The sequence below is a fragment of the Leopardus geoffroyi genome, chromosome B3, assembly GCF_018350155.1.
Source record: "Leopardus geoffroyi isolate Oge1 chromosome B3, O.geoffroyi_Oge1_pat1.0, whole genome shotgun sequence".
Classification (NCBI taxonomy): domain Eukaryota; kingdom Metazoa; phylum Chordata; class Mammalia; order Carnivora; family Felidae; genus Leopardus; species Leopardus geoffroyi.
The window spans coordinates 66511103-66521844 of record NC_059337.1 but is presented as its reverse complement, the minus strand read 5'-3'; the positions used below and the strand labels follow the sequence as shown (position 1 = coordinate 66521844).

At 37.8% G+C, this 10742-nt stretch overlaps 1 non-coding gene across 1 annotated transcript; it reads right to left on the bottom strand.

Annotated features, from left to right (window-relative positions):
- Positions 1-4942: 4942 nt before the first annotated feature.
- LOC123584559 lies at positions 4943-5044 on the bottom strand. The gene has a single exon (XR_006705520.1). It is a non-coding gene; the product is annotated as a U6 spliceosomal RNA (small nuclear RNA).
- Between the last annotated feature and the right edge of the window lie 5698 nt (positions 5045-10742).

Here is a 10742-nt window from a genome sequence, read left to right as displayed (position 1 = left end):
GCTACACCTCACAAGAACTTAACGAGCACGTTCTTTTTCTTTCAATGTTTGCCACTTTATTAAGTGAAATGATAATTTCACTTAATGCTTATTTTGTTACTTGAAATTCTTTTTTAGTATTTAATTTTTTCAGAAGTCTATTAGCCTTGTATTTCCTACGTATATGTATCTGTTTACATCATTTTCCATTTACCTGTTAAAAACCATGCTTCTCCTACAGTTTCAATGAGCATTTCATATATAAATGTTTTTAGCCACTTGCATGCCCTATTAGTTCCCCAAATTAAAGTCTGCATGGGGGGAGAGGTCAAAAGAGGAGCTCCCCGATTTAATTGGTGATAGACCAAAAAAGAGGCAGGCGATAGAAGACATTCTGAGGAAGAATGGTATTGTGGCAAAAGCCATGTAAACCTTCCTCCCAAAGTCAATGATATTTTCAGTCAATTCCACAGGGCTTCAAAATATTCTGAAGAGTATATTTATGGAGAGAAGAGTAGCACTTGCTGAGTCCTGCTTTGAGGTCAGTGGTGAGTAAAATCAGAATTTTCTCATAAAGAAAACCAATCATAGGTTACCTTGTTAAGGTTATTCTCGTGCATTTTATATAATTGATGTGATTATAAATTGAAATATTTTCCATTATGGCTTCTAAGTGGTTATTTCTGGCATATAGACAAGCAATTTTAAAATCCAGTTTTAATGGAGTCTTAGAAATCCTGAGTTTTTCAGTTGATTGTCTTGAGTGCTAATGATGGGTTTAGTAATTATAATTCTCGATTATGCTAACCCAATGAGAGGGGTATTATTTAGATAAAAGGGAAAGAATAGTAATTCATAAATTACTGGACCAGACTTTTAGTACTTTTATTCTCCTTGAAATATTAATGTCTCCTGTCAACTTAGAGTTAAAATAGGCTTCTAGGAGCTGTAATTATTACCGTGAACGGTCACATATCTTCACATTTACTCACAAACAAATTTTATTAAATCTATTTAGTATACAAAATATATGTCAGATTGGAAAACTTGTGGGTGAAGCTAAGATACCAAAAGCAAGAATTAAAGGAAAAGCTACTTTCCCTGCTCACAACACAACTGTCACAAAATATAGGAGGGTTTTTGTCCCATCATATTAAATAATTTTTTTAATGTTAATTTATTTTTGAGAGAGAGTATGAGCAGGGAGGGACAGAGAGAGAGGCGGTGACAGAGGATCTGAAGCAGGTTCCGTGCTGGCAGCAGAAAACCCCATGCGGGGCTGGACTGGACTAGAACTCACAAACCCTGAGATCATCACCTGAGCTGACGTCAAAGGCTCAACCGACAGAGCCACCCAGGCGCCCAGTATTAAAGGATCCTAAGGCTGACTACACTCAGTTGGCACAGACCCACCGGTTAAGAACGCATTTCCACAAGATTTCCCCTTACTTCAGATGACAATTGCAAATCCCAGATTATCACATGTATTTCTAACGAACCAGCTCTAGATTGGGTGTTCCCCTGACCCCCTCTTTGTGTTTGATAATTTGCTAGAAGAGCTCAGAGAACTGAGGGGAGCATGTTAATGACCACTGCTCGTTTACTGTAAAGAATATAATTCAGGAACAGCCAAATGGAAGCTATGCATAGGGCAGGGCATGTGCGGAGGGGCACAGAGTTCCCGTGTCCTCTCTAGGCCCACCACCCTCACAGAACCTCAGTGTGTTCACCAACCCAAAAGCTCTCCAAACCTCTTTAGTTAGGGTTTTTACGGAGGCTTCATTACATAGGCACGACTGATTAATTCATTGGCTGTTAGTAATTAACTCAACCTTCAACTCCTCTCCCCTCTCTGGAGGTGGGGATGGGGCTGAAAGTTGCCAACCCTCTAATCACATGGTTTAGTTCCCCTGACAACCACACCCCCATCCTTAGAGTATTTCCAAAAGTCATTTCATTAACATCAAGTCAAGTGTGGTGGAAAGGGTCTTGTTATGAATAACAAAAGGGGATCCTCTCACTTTTAGGTTCCAAAGTTGTGCCAGGGACAAATGTTGAAACAGAAGATGTTCCTATTGTTCTTATCACTTAGAAAACTACAAAGATCCTAGGAGCTCCGGCCAAGAGCATGAGAGGAAGACCAAAATACATGTTTCTTACTATATCATAATATCACAGGACTAAAACTTAAAGATAGTAAGTTGAGCCACATGCAATGTGCATTGTTCTGGTCCAACTGAATGCCCATCTTCAGAACATAAGGAAATGAAAACCGGAAAACAGCAAAATTTAACCAAAATAGGATTTGGCCAAAAAGAACAGGATTATGTAGACTCTGACATACTTTGATTAAAAATAGTTAAATCATTTCAAAGAACCATCTATTTTTTGTTTGTTGGAAATATTTTTTTCTTATTATATATGGTTAAAAAAGCAAACAGGTAACCAAGCAACACGTGTAGCTCCAGCTGTGTGTTCGTATGTTAACAGAGATTATCTCTAGATTAGAGATTCACAAGTAATGGCCTTTTCTTTCTTTTTGTTCACTTAGATTTTCCAGATTTTTATGGCAAACCTCTATAAATTTTGATGTCAGAAAAAAATATGAAGTTAAAGAAAACCTACCACAATGCCGCTTTTCAGTTTCCTTAATTCCGTATTACAAGAAGAAATTTAGATAGATTTAAGATAAAGGTAAGTTAGACCATCTAGGTGAGAATTTCTTATCAGAGAAGCACCACACATTTTGAAAAAGCATAAAATCATTGTTAAAATTGCATCACTATTTTTAAGTGAGCTCCAAATCTTGAGAAAATGGGATTCCTCATCAGAGAATCTTCATGTTCTTTATTGTTCCAGCTCAGACAAATGGGCTCACCAGAGTTGCTTTTTTGCAGGGTTGTTTTTTGGTGTTGTTTGTTTGTTTGACAATTTGTTGACAATTGTCTCAAGATGAGACCAGGAAAACAGAGTTAAATACAAACAATAGCAGAAATTGCGGGGGAGGGAGGGTTGCGCATTCAAGGTTGTGGGTCACTTCTTGCTTCATTTCAAATCAGCTTCTTATCTAAAATCAAATTCCTTTTTTGGTCCTTTCTTTAACTATCTTTCAACTATTGTGCTCTGTGTTTTAAAATTCATTTACAGCTTAAAGATTTATTTGAGTTTCTCCATTTGCCTAGCAGGAAAATGCTACATGACTTTAAAATAAATATAAAATTTTACTTATTGATAGTCACTTATGGAAATGTCTTTTTTTTCTCTTAATTTTTTTTTATGTTAGAGAGAAAGAGAGTGAGCAGGGAAGGGGCAGAGGGAGAGAGAAAGAATCTTAAATAGGCTCCACACTCAGTGTAGAGCCCAATGTGGGATTCGATCCCATGACCCTGGAATCATGACCTGAGCTGAAATTAAGAGTCAGACATTCAATCCATTGAGCCGTCCAGGTGCCCTGAAAAAAGTTAGAAAACTAACTTTTCCTGGTGGCTCAGTGGGTTGAGCATTAGACTCAATTTTGGATCAGGTCATGATCTCACAGTTCTTAGGATCAAGCCCCACATACGGCTTTGCACTGACAATGCAGAGCCTGCTTGAGATTTTCTCTTTCTCTCTCTTTCTCTCTCTCTCTCAAAATAAATAAATAAACACTAAAAAACCAACTAAGAATTAATTTTTCCCTTTTGATAGAGTCTCATGAATCTTAGATAAAACTTATAAAACATTCTTTTTTTTTAGAAAGTGCAAGTGTGAGCTGGGAGGGGCAGAGGGAGAGAGAGAAAGAGAGAGAGAGAGAGAGAGAGAGAGAGAGAGAATTACAAGCAGGATCCATGCTCAGCGAGGAGCCTTAGGGAGAGCTCAATCCCAGAACCCTGGGATCACAACCTGAGCCAAAATCAAGAGTCAGATGTTCAACTGACTGAGCCATGCAAGTACTTCCTCAAACATTTTTACTGTAGTCTCTTTTTTCACGTAAATGTAGAACTTCGAGTAACCTATGTTAATCCAGTAAACAGAATAATCAAGTAAAGGAGGAAATCTCATTAGTCCCGTTACTATTTTGTTTCTCTGTCCTGTTACTTTAGTTACATCCTGGATGCAGACGTAGGAAATCCGTTTTAGAATGCCCGTTTGCTCCTGAGATATTTGTACGGGCAGTTGTGGTGGGAAAGTTATTTTCATAGACCGTCACTGCCTCTAACCAAAACTGACGGAGCATTCAAGTCAAATTTTGTGGAAAACGAGCCCATAGTGTCATTTGAAAGTGAACGTTAGTGTTGCAGGTGTTCACTTAATTACACAAGGAGGACATTAGACTGAGGTAGTTCTCATACCTTAGCAACCAGCTTAAGCAAACCAAAACCTACGCCTAAGATGCGCCAAGGTTAAGAACTCAAAAGCTAAGAACAACCTACCGCAAGTAGCCAGCCTGGCTTTTCCAAATAAGGCAGATGCTGACGCTCTAGCCAAACTAAATATTTTCCTGCTGGGCTTCTGCCTCTTCTCTTCACAAGCAGCTTCCCGAAGCTCCTGTCAGTAAGGCGCTTCCTGCCACCTCGGTTTGGCGCCGGCCCTAGGGAATCAAGTTTGGCTCCAATAAACATAGGTTGTTGACTAGGCCTCAGTTTACCTTTAAACACGGGGAAAAGTCAACTTCTACCCTTCCTATTAGCCACAGCATGAGTGACTATGACACTTTTTGGGGAAGAGTGGCCGTAATCAAATCTTTATTTTTGTAACTGTACAAATGGGATCCAAATGTGTCCACCACTAGTTTTTCAAAAAGAAACATTCTATAAATAAGTAAACTGCATCTGCTCACGGATGCATGTATGGACTCCCTAGATGTCTCATTGGGCTTAATTATAGACCATTCACAGTAATACATTTTTAGTATAAAGTGTAACATAATGTTAAGCCATTTTAGCTTTTGCACATACATGTTGTACTTCTGGCTGAGAGTGAAAAAAAAAAAAAAAACTTCATGAATTTGCATATCATCCTTACACAAAGGTCGTGCTAATCTGTATACTGGTCCAAATTTAGTACACGCACTGCCAAAGCAAGCCCAATATGGCACTTTTAATAAAAGAGAACTTTCAAATACTGTAAAACAATGTTACATTGGCATTTTGGGTGACTCAACGGTCAAAGTTCTCTGTCTCCAAAACACTTTAAATTTTAATTTCTTCTCCTTTCTCTGCATAAACATTCAATTATCTGGAAAACTCTGACTAATTAAATTGCTGGAGAGTTTATTTTTGCTCCTCCACTTGGGATAAGCACTGCATATCAAGAACCTCTAACTGACATTTCTGTGCCCCAGATCTGTATTGACAATTACTCAGTCTTTTGAGAGACAAAGACCCAACGTTCTATCCCGACTAGGCAAAATTACTGTCCCTGGTTGGCTAACGGGCATTCATTTGCTCCAAATCCATGAGGTCTTTGAATTTGAGATAGAGAAGCTAAAGGAGGACTCCATTTTAGACAGGCTCTGTCTGGGCTATTTTTCTGCTAGGCCCCATTTCTGAAAAAGCCAAAGAAGCTATGTTCCCACTTCAAGGAGAAAGCAGAAAAGTTAATCATGCTCAGAATTTTGTCCTAGGACCCGAACACCTGATAACATATAAGACAAGCCAGATCGCAAACATGTTCCAGGATGTTCACTTCCGTTGACATGGGCAAACCTCCACTGACATGGGCATCAACACCCCCTACCTTTGGTGATTTATGGAATGACACCTATTGTTCACCTGACACTCGCCTCTGACTGGACCCTACGCTGGATTCCTGAAGGAACACGTACCCTAGACCTCATTCCAATATAAACCCTAACCTCAAACAATGAGACTCATTCTCCTTTCCTTTCTGAGTCTCCCAGACACTCCATCTGCTGTTTTCTGCCTGTCACTCATGTTATTCAATAAACTCTGCTTTCACTTTCTTTGCTTCACATTTGATTTCTATCCTGCGTGAAGCCAAGGACTCTCCTGGCTGGTCCTACAGGACCCTCCCCTAGGTCCTTGGACACAGCCCTCCTGTATCAAATTCGTTTAAGACATAAAAATAAATTACAATCATTTTAAGGCAATGGAATTCTGAGTTATGATCAGCTGATGTTTTGAGGGGTTTTGTTTCTTGTGTGTGTGTGTGTTTTTTTTTTTTCCTGCATCTTAGAACACACACATCCTGGTTTTAGATTCAAATCTCTGGAACAATTATGGTTGACCAGTAGGCTTTTTAGCTGACAAATAACTGACTGATTTGGAAGTCAGTTCTTAAGGCCCCCAGAGAGCAACATGCCAATATCCCTGAGTTTCCACTCCTAGATTTTTTTTCACAGTTTTTACAAAAGAACACCTCAGGTATACAAAAGCTTTGTGTAATGAAATATTTCAGAGCAGCCTGAAAAATATAACTCTTCTCCACCTGGATTCCGTTGTAGGTTAGAGCATATTTAATTTCAAGTCAATAGATTCCCTGCACATCAGCACTTAAGGGATTAAAGACAAGTCTACTTTTGTTGCCCTAAATGTACTGTTATTGTTATCAATTTATGCAGCCTTGCAATAAGTTTTCAATAAATCTAAGATTAACTATTATTTTCTCGCCTATAAATAAAATATAATCATCTTAAAAATCAATGAAGGGAAAACCATCATATCCATTAACCTGGCTCAGAATCCCTCCAGGCCCTTGCTATGAAACACAGCGTTGTGGATCTTTCATTTTATTGAGCTATATCTCTTTGTATGGCAACCAGCAGGCAAAAGAAAAAAAAAAATCAAATCTAAAAATCAAAGACTACAGTTTTTTGTTTTGAAAACCACTGAGGCAGGGGCTGAATATTCTTTTCTGCCTGGGGTTAATCTTTTTTCCCCACTTTAATTTGCAATCAGATGCAATAAAAGGAAAAAATAAAAAAGGACATTGCCTCAAGTAGCTAGTGGCTTTATTACCATCTCTATGGCCAGTCTCCACTTTTTATCACTTCCAAATCCTTTGTTTTTAAAGTCACCTGTACAACCCTGCAATGTTACAAACACCTTTAGTTGTCTTCACCAACTGTCAGTTTGTACCATCTGCTGTTACAATCTCAAAAGCAGTAATGCATGGGGGTCAAGGCCACTTTCTCTCAGGAAACTAAAAAACAACAGAGCCAAGTCATTTAGTGTTTTTTTCTTTTTCCCTGTCAGCTTTACTACACCCTGGAGTGGACATTTTCCTTGCCTTTCAGATGTGAATGTTCCTCAAAAGACACGAACTTCACAATAAGGTAACCATACAAAAACAAGGTTTTATAGACAACCCATTATCAACTAGCAGAAGGGGGTGATTAGTCATCTGCTCTACTTGAAACAGATCCAAAAAATTCAAGCCAGTACTGCAAGGAGAGAAAGGCATTATCTCAGGATTCCAGAACTAGGGCAATCCCTCCTTAATATGACAGGCTTCTGCAGCAACCTTTGAAAGACCGCAAGTAATCTCAAAAGCCAAGCATCAGGAGGAGTTGACCAGCTCTCCCACCCACCCAAGGGGGAATATCTCCCCCATCCTCTTACCCCTCCACCCTAGAGAATCAACCCTTTTGACCTTTCTTTGGACCAGAGCCAAAAAGGACTATCTTTTGCTTCTGTTTCCGTTGACTATTAAAGTGGTTCCATTAAACTAATTCAACCACTTGGTCCAAACAGATTTTCTAAAGTCATAGCCATTTTGTTGTTGTTAGTGAAAGGAGTTATTTATAAGCATATTCCCACTCTCTTTATTTCCTACAAGTCATTACAAATTCACATAAGATTTTTCTGTGTGTAAGAGGCCTAGTTTACCCTCAAGGCAGTTCACATGCAAGTCCAAGTTTTTCCCCCATAAATAAAATATAATCATCTTAAAAATCAATATAAGAAAACAATCGGAACCATTAACCTATCTCAAAATCCCTTCAGCCACTTGTATGAACCACCCAGTGCTGAGTCTTTCATTTTATTGAGCTGTATAATTCTCTGCTCAGCGACTAGCAAAGGGAAAAAATCAAAGACTTGGGTGTTGTGTTCTAGAAATCAGAGAGAGGTGGGAATGTGAGAATAGATTTTGACCCTTTTTGATTACAGAAAACATAGATTTTAGAGACCCCGGAAACAATGGTTTCTTGCTCCTGGAAAGATATTAGCTTGGTTTGGATTCTCCTTTAGACAATGCTTATTCATGAGCCATTTATAAAGCTGGGAGTCAATTTTGAAAACCGTCAAAAACTTGTCTTTAAGATTAACAGACAGAAAAAGAGGAAGAGAATGAAAAGGTGTATTTTATTTTAAAAAAATGTTTAATGCTTATTTATCTGTTGTGTGAGACAGAGATAGAGAGCAAGCAGGGGATCCTGCTTGGGAATCCCAAGCAGGCTCCGCATTGTTAGCACGAGCCTGATGCGAGGCTTGAACCCACGAACTGTGAGATCATGACCTGTGCAGAATCAAGAGTCAGATGCTTAATGGACTGAGCCACCCAGGTAACCCCAAAACATCTATTTTAAAGTGTAAGTCAAATGCAATGACAGGACAAGACTGATTCAGGCTCAAAACTATAGTAGATCAGCTGAGCTACAAATATCACATGAATTTGGTCATTATCACTGGTTAATTATCACTGGTCACTTATTCTCTCTTTCTCTGTTGAAATTCCTTCATAGAGCTCTGTAATGAGGAAATATCACAAGTTTTAACAGGACTTTAAACACCTCACTTCATCAGTGTATGTACAGTCTTATATATAATATTTCTCATTGATACACTGTTTAAGAAAACATTCTCCTTTTTATAGTCCTCCATCTTTTTGAAAAAATAAAATACCTCTTCAATTAACACAAGGATAAAGTAAATAATTTTCTAGCAGTTTGTCTACCAAGCCACGAACATGTTGAATAGATTTTAAAAGGCATTATTATTATACTCATATAAAAAAGGCATTATTATTAAACCCAACTCTGCGTGAGATAAGTAGCTTAGACATAAAAATTGAGTAGAGAACCAGCTTTTGCTAGAACTTTGAGAAACCAATCTCATATTTTTCATATTTGTGCGACGAATTTTTAATTATTATTTTGCTCATTATCTCTACAACCCAACTTAATAGCTAGAACGCTTAGAGAAAGAAAACTATACATAGCTTTCTCAGTAAAAATGTAATAAGGAAGTAACAAAGTGTAAATTTTTTTAATGTTTATTTATTTTTGAGAGAGAGAGAGAGAGAGACAGAGAGTGAGCAGGGAGGGGCCGAGAGAGAGGGAGACACAGAATCCGACACAGCCTACAGCTCCACATGGGGCTCAAACTCACCACCCGTGAGGTTATGACCTCAGCCAAAGTCGGACGCTTAACTGAGCCACCCAGACACCCCAGGAAATAAGAGACTCTAAAATATAAATGCTTTTTTCCATAACTAAATTTATTAAAATCAACTTTAATTCGTCCTAATTTTTTTAAAGTCTTAAACTGTATCCTATGTCAGATCATCAAAAGTATTAAACAGGGGCACCGGGGGCTTGGTTGGTTAAGCGTCCAACTCTTGGTTTCTGCTCAGGTCATATTCTCGGTTTGTAAGTTCCAGGCCTGAGTCAGGTTCCACCATGACAGTGCAGAGACTGCTTGAGATGTTCTCTCCCCATCTCTCTCTGCCCCTACCCTGCTCATGCTCTCTTTCTCTCTCAAAATAAATAAATAAACTTAAAAGAAAAACTATTAAACAAAAGAAAATAAAAGAGACATTATTCTTTATCAGCACTTCGCATAGGTACAGCTATTTGCTCCATTTGCATTTATTGGGATGGTTTTTATCTGATTTTATGTTTAGTATTTATTAGAATTTATTATGGTTTCTTCAGTTCCCTTAAATTTTGCTGACTTCTAAGTTTCTTTTCATCCTCCTTCTTTCCTTTCCTCCCCAGTTAATTTGGAAATAGAAATTATGTTTATTGATTTCACTAGGAACTATAGTCCCTTCCCTGATATTAATAATTTAAAATATATATTCTATTAATAGATCAATATCAGAAAATAATTGTGCCTCCCACCAATAGGCTTGTCTGATCACTGCTTCCTCTCCTCTTTCCTCAAACATTCAAAGAAACTATTAGGAAATCTCATTCCCCAATTTTTTGCTCTTCCCCAATGAGATCAGATCTTTAGAGTGTTTCTTTGTCCCACAGAATTTTACTTAGGTAGTCTATAATTCTTAATTTCAAACTATGTTTATGTTATCTCTTTCAGTGTTTCTCTGTTGTTTAGCTTTATATAATAAATTTCTATTATATAAATTTATCCTTACTTTATATAATAAATTCTCGGTTAATTTTTAATTACCTACTGAGGCCTAATTATTGCAAGATTTGTTAGCACACTTTCCTTTCCCTCCTTATCTCCCATTATCTTGAGACGTATTAATCCATCGGCACAAAGTTGGACTCCTTCCTCAAGGATTTTCCTCAAATAGGTAACTGACTGGCATATTCTCAAGGGCCTTAACTTTCTCTTGTCTTAAGAGATAAATGATATCTTGCTTAGGCAAAGAATTTCTGGTTAACAGTTCTTTTTTCTGTCGTCTTCTATATAAAGAATGATAAGAATATTTATACCAGACTGGTTCCCTTTCCTTTACAATTGATTCTTAAAATTTCACCAGGATATATATAGTTGTAAGTTTGTTCTCCTTAATTCTCTTTGAGACTGAATGAGACATTTCAATCTAAAGACTCAAGTCTTTCTTCAGCT